Genomic DNA, 20,224 nt, shown 5'->3' with positions numbered 1-20,224 from the left:
TTTGGAATAGAATGACGTTTGAGGCATTTTTCCTCTCTGTCTGTATGTCTCCTTGGCTCTGAAATGTTGTAAAGGTCACTTAATTGGGATACTTACTTTACAGTTTCTGGTTATCAGAAAGAAGCCAAGCTCAGATCCCTGGGGCCGGTAAATAGGTGGGAGGTGCTCATGGAGCCTGACCCAGGCGAGGTATGTTTGGTATTTCATCCATTCTGGGGACGTTTGAAGGTTCTGGGTCCCGGGAGTCTGTCACATGGGGGGAGGTGCTGTGACAAGATTTGGAGAGAGCAACAAAGCACAGAGAGGCTGCTATTTAAGAATAGTGCTATTCTTATTGTGGTGACTCACACTTGTCAAACCTTTGAGGCTCTCTGCAGAGGAAGAAAGTGTTGGATTGCAGCTTGGAGGTGGGCAGTGTGGCTCCCGGTCCTAGGGTGGAGGCTGTGTGTGATCTCACCCATGTTTCTGCCCAGGTGGCACTTGTGGTAAAGAACCCGTCTGCCTACACAGGAGACAAAAGAGATGCAGGTTCAGTTCTGGGGCTGGAGAGAACCCTTGGAGGAGGGCATGGCAACCCACTCCAGTATTCTTGCCTGGAGAATCCCATGGAGAGAGGAGCCTGGCAGACTACAGTCCATGGGGTCACTCAGAGCCGGACATGACTGAAGTGACTTAGCATGGATGCGCTGCATTTTGTAAACGAGGAATCTGACTTCCAGGGTGGTGGAGAGATTTCCCAGGGCAGCACAGCTCATATATGTAGAGCTGCGAGGGGGAAGCAGTGGGAGAACCTTCCCTGGACGCATTCTAATTCTTGAGATGGGCTAAGAAGTAGCTGGAACATTCATTTTAAAGGTTGAGCATGGATGTGCTCAGCAGTCACTGAATGGCAGAAGCAGAAGAGTCTTCAGCAAAGTAGCATCTTGGTGATCGCTGAGAGAGAGCATCAGTCAAGAGTACCACGCTCCTTCCCACATCACCTGCCCTGTCCCTCTGTCTGCTTCCACCAGATCCTTTCATCATCACCTGTGTACCTGGATGGAAATCTTGATTGTAACTCCAGCTTCAACATTACTGGCAATAAAAAGTCCTGGAAATTTTAGCAGAGTTGTCTGTGATTATGTATTGGTTTTCTACGGCTGCTGTAACAAAATCCATATGCTGGGTGGCTAAAAGCAGTGGTCCCCAATCTTTTTGTCACCAGGGACCTGTTTCCTGGAAGACAATTTTTCCATGTACCAGTGGGGGGATGGATTCAACATGATTCAAGTGCATCACATTCATTGTGCACTTTTTTTTTTTACATTAGCTCCTCCTTGGATCATTAGGCATTAGATTCCAGAGGTTAGGGACTGCTAGCTTAAAGAACAGAAATGTATCGCATCACAGATGGGAAGCTGGAAGTCTGAGATTAAGGTGCTGGCAGGGTTGGCTTCTCCTGAGGCCTCTCTCCTTTACTTGCAGACAGCCGCCCTCTTCACATCCGCATCTCTGTGTGCCCGCCCCTGGTGTCTCTTCCTCTCCTTAAAGGACACCAGTCAGATTGCACTAGGGCCCATCTTCACAGCTTCATTTAATTTAATCACCTCTTTGGAGCCCTTCTCTCCAAATACAAATACCTTCTGAGGTGCTGGGAATTGGGACTTCAACATAAAACAGCAGGTACAGGGCATGCTACCTGTTCTGTTAGCATAGCATCCTCCTCACCTGTTGCACTTTACTTAACTGAAATGAGTTACTTGTATAACTAGGGGCTTTCCTGGTAGCTCAGCTGGTAAAGAATCTGCCTGCAATGCAGGAGACCCCAGTTCAATTCCTGGGTCAGGAAGACCCACTGGAGAAGGCATAAGCTACGCACTCCAGTATTCTTGGACTTCCCTGGTGGCTCAGCTGGTAAAGAATCTGCCTGCAATGTGGGAGACCTGAGTTTGATCCCTGAGTTGGGAAGATCCCCTGGAAAAGGGAATGGCTACCCACCCCAGTATTCTGGCCTGGAGAATTCCATGGACTGGATAGTCCATGAGGTCACAAAGAGTCGGACACGACTGAATGACTTTCACTCCCTTGTGTAATTAGTTGCTTAATATTCATCTGCCCCTTTAGGCTGGGCTTGCCTGGTGGCTGAGTTATAAAGAATCTGCCTGCAATGCAGGAGACTCAGCTTCAATCCCTGGGTCGGGAAGAAATGACTAACCCACTCCAGTATTCTTGTCTGGGAAATCCCATGGCCAGAGGAACCTGGTGGGCTACAGTCCATGGGGTCACAAAAGAGCTAGACACTACTTAGCAACTAAACAACAAACAAGCCTTTAGGCTGTAAGAGGCGTGAGATGGAATTGTGTCTGTTTTACTTGTGGCTAAAGCTCTAGGTTTGGAGCATAATAGATTCTCAATAAACCTATATTGGTTGAAGGCAGGAATGAATCTTTTCCTCTGTTCCACTTGCTGTGCCCTTTCCCATGTCTCCTCCACCCACCCACAGCTCCCTTCCTACCTCTGCTTATTAGTGGGACACATACTGGCCATGCTTGTTGAACATGGCAGGTAAGGGCTTCCCCAAAGAAAGATTGATAAAATCTCAACTCAAGAATCCATGCTAGGGAGCACCGCAGACTTTTCCACTTGTTGAACTAGGGCCATCATTTCTTACCATCCTTGAATATTGTGACCATGAATACGTTATTCTAAGCCTATATGGATCTCTCAGTTCACTGAATCATCCTAAACATTATTTTCAGGAAGTCTGTATTTTGACCACTGAAGGAAGCCATGTGGATGCATCTCAGCTTCCTGTCCATACTGTAGCTTCCAGGAGAGCAAGGCTAAATCTCAGGATACTTTTTCCTTCCAGATACCCAGGTGGCACTAGAGGTAAAGAACCCGCCTGCCAGTGTAGGAGACACAGGTTCAATCCCTGGGCCAGGAAGATCCCGGGGGGAGAAAATGGCAACCCACTCCAGTATTCTTGCCTGGAGAATCCCATGGGCAGAGGAACCTAGTGGATTACAGTCCATAGGGTCACAAAGAGATGGACACAACTGAGTGACTTAGCACACACGCACCCATCTGAGTTCCTGGAATGACTTTTTTCCAGGAAGTTGACACTGGAGAGATTAAATGAGAAAAGATAGTGATGTAGGAATAAAGATCCTTCCACAGCTTGGCCAACTGTCCAAGGCAACAAGGATCCACTGTGCTTGTTTCTCTTTAGGATAGAACGATAAGAATGAAAGTCTCAGAAAAAAAAAAAAAAACAACCACAAACTTCCATGTATCAGGTGAATACTCTGCAAAGGAGACTTTTTGCCCTTAAAATCTGGTGAACTATAGCTCAGTCAAAGCTAATGAGGGGAGAGAGCGAGCTAGTCTGGGGAGAAAATGCAGATTGACTCAGAGTTTCTTTCTCCGAAGGCAATTTGCATGACAATGATTACATATTGGGTTGGAGGCTCTTTGGCTTTCTTCCAGAGCAACTATTGTGGATGCGGAGCCCCTTTAGAAACCTGGTTTTAAAAGGAAATTAAATGTGAAGGGTTGCATTGCTGTCGCTGTTAGCCTTGGGAAGGGATTAGAGGGGACGCTTTGTCATGCGAAATGTCGGGAAAATTCATGAGGAGATCCGCAGGTTGTCTGCTTGATAAAAAATCTAACCCCCCCTAATGGATTTTGAAAAAGGTAATTTAATTTTAGCTCATGATTAGCTATCATAGGCAGGGGTGAGGCGGGTAATGCCCTTCATCTTTCTGGGGACTGTGAGTTTTTCTACCTTTATAAAATAAAATGCAACCGAAATACAATTTTTGTCTATAGTTTATGACTCTGCAGACAGTGGAATGGGAAAGTTTATAGTCATTATTCCTGAAGAATAGAAAACTGTCTGTGAGAGATCATGACACAAAACAGCTTCTAATTTATTTGGCAAGAGTAACTTCTTAGGCTGGCTGCCCTGGTGGCTGAGTGGTAATGAATCCACCTGCAGCGCAGCAGATGCAGGAGACGTGGGTTCGATCCCTGGGTTGGGAACATCCCCTGGATTCTATGGACTGAGGAGCCTGGCGGGCTGCGGTCCATAATGTCACAAAGAGTTGGACACAGCTGAGCGGCACAGCAACTTATTAGGCAGGAGAGAGTTAGAGAACTGTGCAGAGGAAAGGAAGCAGAAGGAAATTTTAGGTGGGTGATGTACAGATAGATGGAGAAATACGTGGATAGGGAGATGGAGCGCTGGAGCTCATATATTGGACTTCTATATGTCCCAGTAGTGAAAGAAGCAAAGACCTTTGTTGTATTAGTCTCAGGCAACTGTGTTAGGGCCCAGAGAGGCTGCTCTGGGCTTGATGATCATAAAACTTTAATGTGAGCACAAGAAAGTTGAGGAAAGAGGAATAGAGTCCTTACTATTAGGTTGGCCAAAATGTTCGTTTGGTTTTCCATACCATCTTAAAAAAAAAAAAAAAAGAAAGAAACTTTTTGACCAGCCTAGTTTTTTTTTTTTTTTGCTGCATTCTTTTTGTTATTTTATTTTTCTATTATTTTTAAAGATATAATTCACATGCCTTAAATTCACCCTTTAAAAATATACGAATCAGCATTTGCTAATTCTAGGGTGTTTTCATCAGCCCCGCCCCCCCAACCCCGCTCCGCCAAACAAACTTCGTAACCATTAGCAACTCGTTTTCCACCTTGCCCCTGGACACCACTAATTCTGTTTTTCTTTCTCTATGCTTTTGCCTATTGGGGACATTTCACATAATGCAGCCATACAATATATTTGATTTTCTGTCTGACTTCTTTACGTGGCATTTTGTTTTCAGGGTTTATCCATGTAAGGGTGTGTATCAATACTACATTCCTTTCTTTATTTGTTTAACTTAACACCTTTAATGGTCCAAATATTCAGGGAAATGCAAAATAAGTGTCTGTGTTCTTGAGGAATTATATCTGCGAGGAACACACTGAAAAACTCAATTATTTGGGCAAAAAGATTGGTAGGAGGCAAGAAATACACACTGAATTCCTGTTGCTGATGAGGTCTTATCCCCAAAGTCTTCTCTATGAAGTGGGAATAATATTACCTCTCTCATCCTTTTTTAGAAACTCTGTTTTGTTGAGGTGTAACTGACGTGTGACATTATATTAGTTTCAGGTGTACAGCATAGTGATTCACTACATGTATACATTGTGCAATGATCATTCTTTTTTATGACTAAAAAACATTCCACTTTAGGGATGTACCACATTTTCTTTATTCATTTGGTGATGGATATGTGAGCTGTTTCTTCTTTGGGACTGTTGTAAATAATGCTGCTGTGAGCATTTGTGCGCCAGCGCTCATGGGAGAAATGTTTTTATTTCTCGAGAGTGTACATCTAAGAGTGGGGTGGCTGGGTCATATGCTATCTCTGTGTTAACCTTTGAGGAACTGTTGAACTATTTTCAAAAATAGCCACATGATGGTACTTTCCAACCAGTGATATACAAGAACGTCCTTTCACTTGGGATATATTTCTTTATATTCCTCCATTTGGCAAGAATAACAAAAACAGAGCCAAAAGTGAAGAATGGGGAGAATGATAACTAAGAAATGACAAAACGAAACCATGGATCAGTGCTATTTGGGTTTCTAATCTAAGGCAGGTGTGGGTGGGTGGGTGTGGCCTGAGACAGCAGATACTGTCTCAAGGTGGTGAGCCTTGAGAATGTCCAGCTGCTCCCACCTAGTGGAGCTCCAGGGACCACAGTCAGGGACCAGTCCCGCGCATTCTGTCCTCGCTCTGGTTCTGATCCACAGCATCCTCCTGGGCCCCAGACGTCCTGTGAGGCTCTTGGCTTCCCTTGGTTTCTGCCCTGATTCCAGCGGCAGACACAGCAGAAAGGCTAGTTACTTGGCAGAGATCCTGCTGCAGAGCTGGACGCAGCGCTTCTGCCCAAGGCTGGTTGACCGCGTTACTTGATAAGGGGCTGGCTTCAAGTAACCCCCACCAAGTCCTGGGGCAGGAATTTGGGGTGCAGTCCTAGGGGAGATCCCACATGTGGTCATATAACAATAACTTCAGTGATCTCTCTTTTTCTCTGTCTTTTCTTCTGGGCCATGGCATGGCATGTGGGATCTCAGTTTCTGGATGGAACCCACGCCCCCTACATTGGAAGTGTGGAGTCTTAACCACTGGACCACCAGGGGAGTCCATCTCTCTCTCTCTTGAACACTCAGAGCCTCCATTTCTTATCCTGTAAAGAAGGAATAAAGAGTATAAGCTCATTTGACAGATACACCAAGAGGATAGCATAGCGCTTGGCAGACAGCAGGGGCTCAAACAGTTGAGGAGACCAAGACCAACAGTGCAAACACATTTTAAGCCTCTACTGATGTCACAGCCACTAGTCCCTTTTTGGCGTAAGCAAGTCTTATGATCAAGCTTAGAGTTATGGGTGGGGAAGTACGCTCTGCCCAGCCAGATGGTCAGGCTTAATGTTAATGAGGTGGGATGGGTACTTCTCCCAGGGGTGTGGGGGCAGAGAGTCTATATTTGTTGAACAAAAGTCCAAGGTACTACCTTGGGGATGTGCTTAAAGGAGAGGAGAAAAAAATTCCCTTATAAGTAAATGGAATCTTGTCATAGGGTCTTTTTGTGAGAAACTGGATGTGTTTTTCAAACTTGTGGTGCTTCTGAATAGCATAGGTATTTTATTTTAAAGTTGAGAATAGGTATCTTATTTTAAAGTTCTAATAGTTTATTAGGAATGATGGTGGTGGTGATGGTGGTAAGGTGATAGTGACGGTAGTGATGGACGTGATGGTGGGGTGTGTATGTGTTTGTGTATGTTGAAAGATCGTGATACTGATAATTTTGGTGGGTGAAGGAAGTAGCGATGTTTTCCTAGGGTGGTTCATTCTTGTTTGTCTTACTCTTCCTTATTGTTGCCTGAATTCATAATTTACTTTCTCTGATATGAACACAGTGTCATGTGGATCTACACGTATGCTATTTTAAAATTATATGCTTTTTGCAGAATTTGGTAAAGGTTAGTGTTGCTAATGTTCACTGCCCTCTCTCTCTCCTCTTTAACCCCCTTGCTAGGAATAAAATCCTAGGTGGGCTCGGGGCATGAGAAGGGAGGAGAGGAATTTCCTCTGAAAGCCATCAGACCCGACAGGTGCTGAGCGAATGTGGCAGGTGGCCTGGACTGCAGAGTCTTGTGTGCATTTGACGCCAGCAGATTTCTTAGGTTGTGGCAGAGGGCTTTCTTCAGTTCAGCATGTTTCCTAAGCAGCCCTGGGTCAGCTTTATTTTCCTTTTGTGTAGTTTTGTAAGTGATGTGTGGCTAAGTGACACAGTTAACCTGCGAAGCCAGGGTCTTTCATCCATCTGCTCTGAGCAATCCTGACAATTGCCAAACTTTTCTTTATTTTGTTAGAAATACTCTTTTCACTTCCACACTCAGGCAGATGCATCAGCCAGAGCCTGGGCCAGGCCAAAGACATTTATTTATCACCTCCGCACACAGGGGGTTGTTTATGCCAATGTTTGCTTGGCATCGAGAGTGGGATTCAGGACTTTTTGATCCTTTTCATCGCAGTGGCATGAAATCTGAGAGTGCATTTCATTAATGCATGCTTGGCAGCCTGGTATACAGAAACCCGGATCTGTATCCACCCCTTGCCACTTTAAGTGACCTAAAGAACATTCTTCATCCTCATTGGGCCTCCCTTCTCCTATATGATGACTGTGGACGGGGCTATTCTTAGGCTCAAATTAAATGATCTTTGTAGAAAGATTCCAGGAAGTCTAAAGTTCATAATACGTATAAGATATGTCATTTTGAATAAAACTGCAGTTTGAAAATTTATAGACAGTTTGTTCCAAAGGGACTTCAAGCAAATAACAGTGATTCATATCCCTTGGAACTGTAAAGCCTGCATGAGCAGTTTGGATAATGGGCAGAAATGTACTTCCAGGATTCTGGCTCCGGGGGTGGGGAGCACATGTCGAGAGACTTATTAGTCATCGCTTTGTCTTCTGGGACAGAATCCAGCAGTGGATGGCCATCTGTTATGGAATGAAAGTGTGTGTTCCCCCCACCCCTCCAGTTCATATGTTGTGACCCTAACCCCCCAATGTGATGATGTTAGGAGGTGGAGACTTTTGGAATTAAATAGGGTTAGATGAGATCATGGTTAGATAGCATCACTGACTCAGTGGACATGAACTTGAGAAAACTATAGGAGATAGTGGAGACAAGGAAGCCTGGCGTGCTGCAGTCCATGGGGTCGCAAAGAGTCAGACACAACTTAGAAACTGTACAATGACAATGAACAAGATGAGATCATGGGTTGGGTCCCCCGATGGAATTAATATCCTTATAAGAAGAAGAAAGGACAGACGGTTCGCTCCTCCTCTGTCATGTGAGGACACAACAAGGAAGTGGCTGTCTGCAGGCCCTCACCAAGGACCCAGCATGCCGGCCCCTTAATGTTGAACTTCCCAGCCTCTGGAATTCTGACAAATGTCTGTTATTTAACCTAGTGGTCCTCAGTCTTTTTGGCACCAGGGACCAGCTTCATGGGAGACATTTTTTCCATGGACCTGGTTGGGGGGATGATTTCCGGCTGATTCAAGTGCATTACATTTATCATGCACTCTGTTTCTATTTTTATTACACCAGCTCCACCTCGGATCATCAGGCATTAGATCCCAGAGATTTCAGTTCAGTTCAGTTCAGTTCAGTCGCTCAGTCGTGTCCGACTCTTTGCGACCCCATGAATTGCTGCACGCCAGGCCTCCCTGTCCATCACCAACTCCCGGAGTTCACTCAGACTCACGTCACTCAGACTCACGTCCATCGAGTCAGTGATGCCATCCAGCCATCTCATCTTCTGTCGTCCCCTTCTCCTCCTGCCCCCAATCTCTCCCAGCATCAAAGTCTTTTCCAGTGAGTCAACTCTTCGCATGAGGGGGCCAAAGTACTGGAGTTTCAGCTTTAGCATCATTCCTTCCAAAGAAATCCCAGGGCTGATCTCCTTCAGAATGGACTGGTTGGATCTCCTTGCAGTCCAAGGGACTCTCAAGAGTCTTCTCCAACACCACAGTTCAAAAGCATCAATTCTTTGGGGCTCAGCCTTCTTCACAGTGCAACTCTCACATCCATACATGACTGCAGGAAAAACCATAGCCTTGACTAGATGGACCTTAGTCGGCAAAGTAATGTCTCTGCTTTTTAATATGCTATCTAGGTTGATCATAACTTTTCTTCCAAGGAGTAAGCGTCTTTTAATTTCATGGCTGCAGTCACCATCTGCAGTGATTTTGGAGCCCCCCAAAAATAAAGTCTGACACTGTTTCCACTGTTTCCCCATCTATTTCCCATGAAGTGATGGGACCAGATGCCATGATCTTCGTTTTCTGAATGTTGAGCTTTAAGCCAACTTTTTCACTCTCCTCTTTCACTTTCATCAAGAGGCTTTTTAGCTCCTCTTCACTTTCTGCCATGAGGGTGGTATCATCTGCATATCTGAGGTTATTGATATTTCTCCTGGCTATCTTGATTCCAGCTTGTGTTTCTTCCAGTCCAGCGTTTCTCATGATGTACTGTGCATAGAAGTTAAATAAGCAGGGTGACAATATACAGCCTTGACGGACTCCTTTTCCGATTTGGAACCAGTCTGTTGTTCCATGTCCAGTTCTAACTGTTGCTTCCTGACCTGCATACAGATTTCTCAGGAGGCAGGTCAGGTGGTCTGGTACTCCCATCTCTCCCAGAATTTTCCACAGTTGATTGTGATCCACACAGTCAAAGGCTTTGTCATAGTCAATAAAGCAGAAATAGATGTTTTTCTGGAACTCTCTTGCTTTTTCCATGATCCAGCGGATGTTGGCAATTTGATCTCTGCTTCCTCAGCCTTTTCTAAAACCAGCTTGAACATCAGGAAGTTCACGGTTCACGTATTGCTGAAGCCTGGCTTGGAGAATTTTGAGCATGACTTTACTAGCGTGTGAGATGAGTGCAATTGTGCAATAGGACCCCTGATTTAAGCCACTTAGTCTTTAGTATTTTGTTATAGTAGCCCAAGGAGACTAAGTATCGGGGAAGTTTTGAAAACATGGTTGTATAAAGGTGGTTGAAGGAATGTATACGTTTAGTCTGGACAAAAATGAAGACAGGTCGTGATAATGCCTTGAAATATTTGAAAATTACATGGAAGTGTAATTATTGCATGACAGGTGTAGAAGAGAGAAGTAGGACCACTGAATAGAAGAAGCCGAGCTACACATTTCTTAAAAATTCAATTGATTTAAACCAGAAAATAAAAGAAAAACAATTCACCTATTTCTTCTACCCCCTACCTTCTGCCTCTGACAACCACCAGTCAGTTCTCTGCATCAGTGAGCTTGATAAGTGTGTATTTGTAGATTTCGGTCTTCCACCGTACCACCCTGAATAGACTTGATTTCCATCTGTAGATTTCAGGCATGATAGAGATCATATGCTATTTGTCTTTCTCTGTCTGACTTATTTCGTTTAGCATAATGCCCTCAAGGTCCCTTCACGTTGTTTTAAATTGCAAGATTTCATTCTTTTTTTATGGCTGACTAATACCCCATTATGGAGAAGGCAATGGCACCCCACTCCAGTACTCTTGCCTGGAAAATCTCATGGGCGGAATAGCCTGGTAGGCTGCAGTCCATGGGGTCGCGAAGAGTCGGACAGGACTGAGCGACTTCACTTTCACTTTTCACTTTCATGCACTGGAGAAGGAAAAGGCAACCCGCTCCAGAGTTCTTGCCTGGAGAATCCCAGAGTCGGGGGAGCCTAGTGGGCTGCCGTCTATGGGGTTGCACAGAGTCAGACATGACTGAAGTGGCTTAGCAGCAGCAGCAATACCCCATTATGTGTATATATTGTATATATGCCACAGCTTCTTTATCCATTCTTCCATTGATGGACACTTAGGCTGTTTCCATATCTTGGCTATTGGCAATAATGCTGCAATGAACAGGATGGTGCAGTTAGCTTTTCAAGGTATTGTTTTCATTTTCTTCAGCTAGATACCCAGAGACGGAATTGCCAAATCATATGGTAGCTCTGTTTTTAATTTTTTTGTGGAATCTCTGTACTGTTTTTTGTAGTGGTCGCACCAATTCACATTCCCACCAGCAGTGAACATGAGTTCCTTTTTCCCTACACCATTCTAGTCTTTTTGATAACAGCCACTGTGACAGGTGTGAGGTGACCTCTCATTGTGGTTTTGATTTGCATTTCCCTGGTGGCAAATGATGTAGGCCCTCTTTTCATGTACAGTAAGTCCCCTACATACACACCTTCAAGTTGTGAACTTCTAGAGATGTGGCTGACTGTGCATTCCATCAGTGTCAGGTGTGAGTGACATTGCAGCTTGCCTTCCATTTCCTATTACTGACAGTCCTTCAGCTTTACGGTCTCTCGCCCACCTTCCTCCTCCAGTCAGTAACTCTTCGTGCTTGTTCACTCAATGCCAGCCCCTGTATGCCAGCTGTTGTACTACCATACTTTTCAAGGTACTGTACTATAAGATTTAAAGTGAAAACGAAAGTGAAGTCGCTCAGTCGTGTCTGACTCTTTGCGACCCTATGGACTGTAGCTCACCAGGCTCCTCCATCCATGGAATTTTCTAGGCAAGAGTACTGGAGTGGGTTGCCATTTCCTTCTCCAGGGGATCTTCCCAACCCAGGGATCGAACCCAGGTCTCCCCCGCATTTCAGGCAGACTCTTTGCCGTCTGAGTCACCAGGGGATCCCATAAGATTTAAAATGTATCCTTTATTTTTTGTGTTTGTTTTTTAATGTACTGCTTGTGTGAAAAGTATTATAAACCTATTACAGTACAGTACTATACAGCTGATTGTGTTAGTTGGATACCTAGGCTAACTTTGCTGGACTGACAAAATGCGCTCTCAGAACAGAACTGGTCTGTGTGTAGGGGACTTAACGGTATTTGTCTTAGAGGATGATTTATTCATTTCTCTTCCATCAGGAAGCAACTGATGTAACTGAACTCCTAAGCCTTCATTGAAGATATTAAGACTAACATAACCTTTGGACATCATGTCTGGGAAGCACTGAGCATACAGGACAGAAAATGTCAAAATCAGCATAAGAATGCAGATGTCAACAGATGTCAAGATCATCATACTAGTATATGAACTGGGGAATCAATAATGATTTGACATCAGTCCATGAAGCAGTGTTTACCCATTTCCGACAGACATGTCTCCAGGAGATTTCTGTATCAACACTAGAACCTGGTCATATATTTGGGCAGCCCAGCTTATCCTGCACTTACTCATTTATTCACTTGCTTTTTGGTTATCTGTCCATTCATTCATGTGTATAGCATACATGAGGTGCATGTATGTGCGAGGCTGTCTGTAAGACGCAGAGATGTCTTCCTGTGAACAGGAAGCCTGTGTCCTTGTAAGTGAACAGCTGAGGACGCCTGTAACAGGATGGGAGTAAGGGTGTGGTTGAGATTTCTTACCAAGGAGCGGCATCTGATTTTCTGGCCTGGGTAGTTCTCTGCAAGGGTTTGCAGGGTTGTATAGAATAACAAGGGTGACTGCCAAAGGCACTGAGGGGCAGTGGCTCTGTAGAAGCCTCAGAAGAGGGTGGGACAGCTAAAAGGAGGCAGCAGAGAAGGAAGTGGAATCTGAGGCTGGGCAGGGAATCAGCTAGTGAGTGACTTTGTATATTGCGTGAGAATTTTTGGAATTTTTCCCCCATAGGCAGCAGGAATGCACTAATGAATTTTAAGCAAGCAGTGGTCAGCTGTGTTTGTTAGAAAGCTCACTTTGCAAGACATGGGGTTATGTGTTGACTGCAGTAACTCAAGGAAGAGATGACATGTGCCTTTGAATCTGGTTGGTGACAAAAGGGATGCAGGGAAGGAACAGAGTCCCAAGATAAGGGAGGGACTGCCCCGGTGGTTCAGTGGTTAGATTTCTTCTTCTAGTGTTGGGCTAGTTCGATCCCTGGTTGGGAGCTCACCCACATGGCTCGTAGCCAAAATACCAAGGCAGAGAACAGAAGCAGTGTTGTGGCAAATTCAATAAAAACTTTAAAAATGGTCTACATCAAAAAAAAAATCTTAAAGAAAAAACTGCCACAAACAAAAAATAATCCAAAGATAGGTGAGAACTAGCACCAGGGGTAATTTGAGAAATGAATTTGAAATATTATAGTTAGATAGATAGATACAGCAGACATTTATATAGTTAGCATGTATGTTTAACATTAATAGTATACATATATACACATAATTAAAGTGCTTAGTATAATGCTTTGTGTCTAATGAAAATTTGTCTGTAAAACTAACAGTTGTATACAAAAATGGTGCTTCCACTCTCTTTTGTCAATATTTCTAGACAAGCTTTTCTGTTCCGTTGACCTGCCTGTCATTTCTTGTTTCATTATCTCACTGTCCTTTTAAAAACTAATTTTTATTGCAGTGTATTTGATTTACAATGATGTAATTAGTTTCAGGTGTACAGTAAAGTGAATCAGTTATAATGTACCTATATGCACTGTTTCTTAGATTCCTTTTCCATATAGGTAATTACAAGTATTGAGTAGAGTTCCAGGTGCTATACAGTAGGTCCTTATTAATTACCTGTTTTATACACAGTAGTGTGTATGATGGCTCAGCTGGTGCAGAATTTGCCTGCAATGAGGGAGACCTGGGTTTGATCCCTGGGTAGAGCAGATCCCCTGGAGAAGGGAACAGTCGCTCATTCCAGTATTCTGGCTGGAGAAGTCCATGGACTGTATAGTCCACGGGGTCGCAAAAACCTGGACATGACCGAGCGACTTTCACAATATGTCAATCCCTCTCCCAATTTATCCCTCCCCCCGTCTTCCTGCTTGGTAACCATAAGTTTACTTTCTACATCTAGAACTCTATTTCTGGTTTTGTAAATAAATTCATTGTATCAGTTTTTCAGATTCCACATATGAGTAATATCATGTATTTGTCCATTTAGCTTCACTGAGTATAATCTCTGAGTTCATCCATGTCACTGCAAATGATATTATTTCTTTTTATGACCAAGTAATATTTCATTACACATACACACGCACACATGTGTATACATTATCTTAGTTATTAGAGCTTTTCATAATTAAATAATAAATTTAATAATGTAGTCTGCACACATTTATCACGTATCCCGTCTGTCTCTGTGGTCACATTGGCTTCCTCGAGCCACGAGTGGTCCCCTCACTCTCCCAAGAGTACATGGAATCCCAAGAATAAATCTGGAATTATTGCTCACTACTTATGGCTTATGGCTGCAACTTCCTGATTTGTCTGTATGTTTTGTCAGTTTTTCAAATGCTTTAGCATCATGTGGAATCTCCCTGGGACTCTGTGATCTTCAGGAGGCATTAGGGCCTCTGTCAAGACCACCCCCCCCCAACACATGCTTGCCCTCTGGAAGAAGGCCACGCAACATGCTAGGCTCTTTGGCTGTGTGTGTGTGTGGGCGGGGGTGGGGGGTGGGGGGGTTCACTGACACTAGGCTGTGGCTGCCAAGATGAAGAGGAGCTTTATGAGTTGACAAGGTACCAGATTGCGTTGTGTTTTCATCTCTGTCCTGGAGTTTGTGTGTCTGTTGTGAGTCCTGATTTCTGAAAGAATAATGCTGGTTATCAGTAAACTCATCAGTTTAAACTGTAACCCTGGAGAAAATGATGGCCTTAGTTATATGGAGGGAGGTGGGGAGGCAGCTGGGAGTGGATTTACAACCTGGGTTCTTTACTTTTTGCTGCCACTATGGAGCCTTTGTAGCTTGGGCCAACCGAACATAGAAGTGAGCAGAGTGATTTACTCTTGCTGGAGGGTTATCAAATTATCAAGCCAGGGCACCTCGGGATTTCTGGGCTTCGTGTGAGATGAATGATGCCGCTCCCTCATCCACATGAGGTATCCTCAGAAATTTGGTGTTGACTGCATTAAAAAGGAATTTCTAAAATTCCAAAAGTGGAGGTTATTTTTATTAATGTTTGGAAAATTGGATGGCTATTTGAGAGAGAGAGAGATATACAGTTTAGAGCCTTACCTCTCTGCATCTATGTAATATTTCCTCCTAGTCACCACATCACTTGAATTATTATTGCTTTATTTCTTAACTTAATATTGGATAAGGCACCCCCCTTTTTCTTTTTAAACAAAATGTCCAAGTGTTATCACCTCTGTGTTCTTCTGGGTTAATTTTAGAACCTTTTGTTCTGTTTCAGAAAAAGATTCTATTTGGAATTACATTAGATCCATACATTAAAAAGAAGTAATGGTATCTTTGTAACATTCCATCTTCTAAGTAAAAATATATCTCTCTGCTGTTTATGTGTGTTTTATTTCATCCATTTAATGAAATCTCATAGTTTTCCTCCTATTGTTTAGAGTTCTAAGTGCATTGTAATATTTGTTGCTTCTACAAATAGAATTTTTTACATTTTAGATTCTGGTTGGTTACAGCCAGAAAACAAAATACTGCCCTAGAAGTTCTTATGTCGCTGGCTTGTCCATCTCTAAGGTCACCAGGGCCCTTTTCTCTGCCAAACCAAATGGCCTTTTCCAGGCTTGATTTCCCTGTGACATTCATCAGTGTGAACTCTCTTTTTCTTTATGAATATAAATGTAATATGCAGTCTTAATCCCTCTTCTCTGCTCCTAGTAGATGTCTTCCCCTCCCTCCGCCCCGTGTATTTAATTTTCTGTCTTGACATCACTTTATAATAGATGGCTCCAATTTCAGTCTCCAGATCTCATTTCTACTCATCCATATGCTCAACCATTTGGGTTTTTTTTTTTTTTGACTTGTTGTTGTTGTTGTTGATGTCGTTGTTGTTAGTTGTTGCTATTGTTGTTAGTTGTTACGTACAAGATCTTTAGTTGTTGCATTTGAACTATTAGTTGCAGCATGTGGGATCTAGTTCCCTAACCAGGAATTGAGCCCAGGCCCCCTGTATTGGAAGCATAGAATCTTAGCCACTGGACCACCAGGAAAGTCCCTCTTAAGAACTTTCTACAGGTCAGGCACTAGGGGGACCACATGCCTGCCCTTAAAGAGAGTATCTAGTTGTGGTACCATGGGGGAAGTCTTCCTGTGGGTGTGAGTAAGATGCTGTGTCTGTCAGTATCCCAGCCAGAAACAAGTGGCACACCCAGAAGGGCTGACTGAAGAGATTTTAGCAAAACATTTACAAAGATTTGGGAAGAGTTAAGGGAAATCAGCAAGGCATGGCCAGGCTTGGTGTATGACTCCAGGGCTAGCAACAGAAGGGAAGCAGTTGCCATGCCAACGCCTGAAGGCTCCGGAAGAGAGCGTGGTTAACAGAACACGGGATTGGCTCTAACCCTAGGCTAACCGTCGGAGATGCCTGTCTGAACACGACTGTGCCACAGAAGAACGCAGTCTCCACCAAACCACACCTGGGTGGGAGGGAGCTGGGGGCCAAACACCCCAGCCTCTCTCTCTTCTCGACCATCAGTCTTCTCAAGGTAGCTCCTGGTGGTTAAGCCCAACCCAAAGCCAGAAGTCTAAAGGAACGCTTGATACTGTCCATATAGGTCTTATCTTCTGGGGCATGAAGCAGAGAAACAGGGTGGAGAGAAACACGAAGAATATTCAGTAAAGGTGCTAGGGGATGGCTGACCTTAATTTGTTCTTCTTTCTTCTTCACCTTCAACTTCTTGCCAATACCATCCCTTGGCTTTGCAGTCTTCGGCTCCAGTAACTCAGGAGGCAGTGCCTAAGGGACAAGAAGGCAATGCCAAGTCCTCTCTAATCTGGTTCCAAGCACCCACCCCATTCTCTTCCTTCCTTCCCCTCTTTCTTCTTTTTGTCAATTGCGGCTTCCATGCCTACAAGTTCACATCCATCTGCTGTGGCTACAGTTGCTTCTGGCCAAAAAGCACAAGGCACTTTCAGAAAAGAAAGTTCCCTGGGTGCATGGAGTCATCCCAACTTGCCCTCGTGGCATCTCTTCCCAGCCAAGTAAAGACCAACCTGAGTCTTGTTGATAAACTTGAACTTATATTTGTTGTTGCCATCCATTTCCGGGGCCTGCTAAGTAAGCACATTAAAATGCCAGTGAACATTTTTGCTGCTTTGTTGAACCTTTCTGGCAGATTCAATTGGGGGGAAAATGGGAGCACATGGACCACAAAATATATAATTCGTAGTTGTCACATTGCACTCTGGAGAATGATCTTTTTTTGAGACTGCTACATGGGTACCTTTCATGATGGAAGAAATAATGCCTCAGAAAGGGGAAAAAAAGTCTCACTGGGAGGTTTCATTCCCTAAGTGTCCTTGGTGGGATTAGCCTGCATTCCTAGTCTTAATTCCTATGCCCTTTTGTAATAAATTCCCTCCCCGGCTCCTCTGCCTGCACTGGAAAGGCTGCCTATGGAAGGGTGCTGGGCAAACAGCTGAGACACATTGTATCTTTGAGGTGGCATTTAATGACTGGGGAATGGAAGATATCTCTTTAGACTGGACAAAAGAGATACTGTATAGCCAAGGAGAGAAAAAGGAGTCCACAGATGAAATAAGCAGAAGAATCCGATGTTTTCCATGAAAGCCGTTGAGTTATATTGAAGGTCAATTCTGTCTCATTGGCCAGCCTCTCTCCTTGACCCTTGGGTTCCATGCTGGCCAGAAATCCACAGAGGACTGAGGTTGTGGCTTTCAAGAAAAAGCTGCAAATATTGGGCAAGGAAAGGGAAACCCAGGATGAGTGAGTGAAAGTGCACGAAACAAGAAGAAAAACCCACAGAGTATCGTCTCTTTTTCATCTTTTAAAATTATGTCATATTCTGTACATCATATATATTGGGCTTCCCCTGGTGAATTTAGTGGTAAAGAACCTGTCTGCCAGTGCTGCAGACATAAGAGAAGTGGGTTTGGTCCCTGGGTTGGGACGATCCCGTGGGGGAGGGCATGGCAACCCACTCCAGTATTGTTGCCTGGAGAATTCTGGGACAGAGGAGCCCGGTGGGGTACAGTCCATGGGGCCGCAAAGAGTTGGACATGACTGAGCGGCTAACACAACAAGACTCAGGTAGGGGTTCTGACCACATTTAAGGTAGGTTAGTCTGAGCTATGCTCTTCAGTAGGTTAGATGTTTCAAATGCATTTTCAACCTAGGATATTTTCAATTTATGATGGATTTATCAGGATGTAACTCTTTTGTAAACTGAGGAAGTTCTGTATTTCATTTTTATTGCTAGATATTATCACATTGTCTGAATAAACCACATTTTGTTTTATTCATTTGTCAGGTGATAGACACTTAGCTAGTATGAATAATGCTTCTCTGAACATTTGTGTACAAGTTTTTGTGTGGGCATATCTTTCCATTTTTCTTGGGTATATACCTAAAAATGGAATTGCTGGGTCATATGGTACAACTATACTTAGCATTTTGAAGAACTTCCAAGCTGTTTAACAAAGTAAGTGCACAATTTTACATTTCCACCAGCAATGTCCTTTCATGGGTGATTTAAAAATCCAACACAGGTGTCTGTCCTTGACATTTGAAGAGTTTTTGTAGATTTTGGAGCACAGCAGAGGTGATGTTATTGGAATGGTTGGTGCACAATGATGTGGAATGAGAGGTTAAAGACCAGGAAGCAGAAAGTGTTGGAGTAATCCAGTTCTCAGTTGACAGTTCCTCTGTTTGGATGGTGACAGGCAGAAAAGATGTCAGGGTTCCTGAGGAACACAGTGGACAGTGGAAAAGATTCTTAGGTAGAAAAATGATGTCCACTTGAGATCAACCCCGAGGTCCCTGCTTAAGCTTTGCTTTTTGATTTTGTTTCACAGAAAATGAATTAGTAGTTTCAGAGGAGTGAGGAAGAGACTACAGGTCTTTCCATTATGGGGTGGCGGACCGTCATGTGACCAGAGCAGACTTACTGGTCTTTAACTTGCTTGGGAATGCTTTCCTGGGAGGTCAGCATCCTCCTAGGCTCTGTGGGCTGCCCATCATGAAAGCTGAGGATGCTGTTGACATCTCTGGTCCATGGTCTTCCTACCAGTGGCAGCAGTGGGACTTTTGTGGACAAAGTGTGTGTGTGTGTGTGTGTGTGTGTGTGCGCGCACGCGCGCACGCATGCGTGCATGTGAGCACACCTAAGGGTGGACAGAGAAGCTTGAACATTTAAAACAGTGAAAGAGAATAAGAGCCCTTCACAACAAAAGTTTTCAAGCCAAGAAATAAAACCTCCTCTAACTGTAGGATTTAAAAATTACCCATCAAGCTGTTTATCGTATAAATGGAACAATAGGTATAAAGCTGCCACCATCCCCGGAACCTGCAATTGCTCAGTGAAGCTTGTTACCGAGGCCTCCTACTCTACTTGGCATGGTTGTCACCCTTATGGGCTTTTCTTCTCTGTGATTTATTCTCAAACACTTTTGTATTTCCTTTTGCCATTTAGATGAGATTTAAATAAAACCATTAGGTATAGAACAGTGTTAGACGGTTACACACTTTAAACTCATGATAAAATCAATCTGTATATTATTCTCTTCAAATGAAGCAAAAACACCTGCTGTCTGGCAGTTCCTTATTACTGACTGTTCTTATTCTGCATTGTTACCGGGCATCTACTGGAATATCTAGCCTTGTGGTAATTGCTCATGAAGACAGGAAATTGGGCAGGGATGACAGGCCCTGTTCTGCCCATTTTTGGTCCGCATGTGTCCTGCTTTTGGCAGTCTCTCCCTTTTAGAGACCCCATCCTGGTACCCGATCCACCCTAGTTCCCAAAAAGAAGGAGAGGTGCTTCCTGAACGTAACCAGCCTTAACCTCACACCTCAGACTTCCTTTGTTGTTGTTGTTGAGTTGCTCAGTCATGTCAGACTCTCTGCAACCCCATGAACTATAACACACCAGGCTTCCCTATCCTTCAGTATCTCCTTGAGCTTGCTCAAACTCATGTCCATTGAGTCAGTGATGCCATCCCACCTTCTCATCCTCTGTCGCCCCCTTCTCCTCCTGCCCTCAGTCTTTCCCAGCGTCAGGGTCTTTTCCAGTGAGTGAGCTGTTCACATCAGGTGGCCCAAATATCGGAGCTTCACCTTCAGCATCAGTCCTTCCAACGAATAGTCAGGGTTGATTTCCTTTAGGATGGACTGGTTTGATCTCCTTGCTGTCCAGGAGTCTTCTCCAACACCACAGTGTC

The 20,224-nt window shown here is 43.9% G+C and overlaps 1 protein-coding gene across 1 annotated transcript in view; it reads left to right on the top strand.

Moving 5' to 3' along the window:
* Positions 1–20,224, top strand: part of WBSCR17 (Williams-Beuren syndrome chromosome region 17) — a 427,482-nt gene that overhangs the window by 146,961 nt on the left and 260,297 nt on the right. The window lies entirely within an intron of this gene.

Source organism: Capra hircus, chromosome 25, assembly GCF_001704415.2.
Source record: "Capra hircus breed San Clemente chromosome 25, ASM170441v1, whole genome shotgun sequence".
Classification (NCBI taxonomy): domain Eukaryota; kingdom Metazoa; phylum Chordata; class Mammalia; order Artiodactyla; family Bovidae; genus Capra; species Capra hircus.
This window is presented reverse-complemented; position numbering and strand designations above follow the sequence as displayed.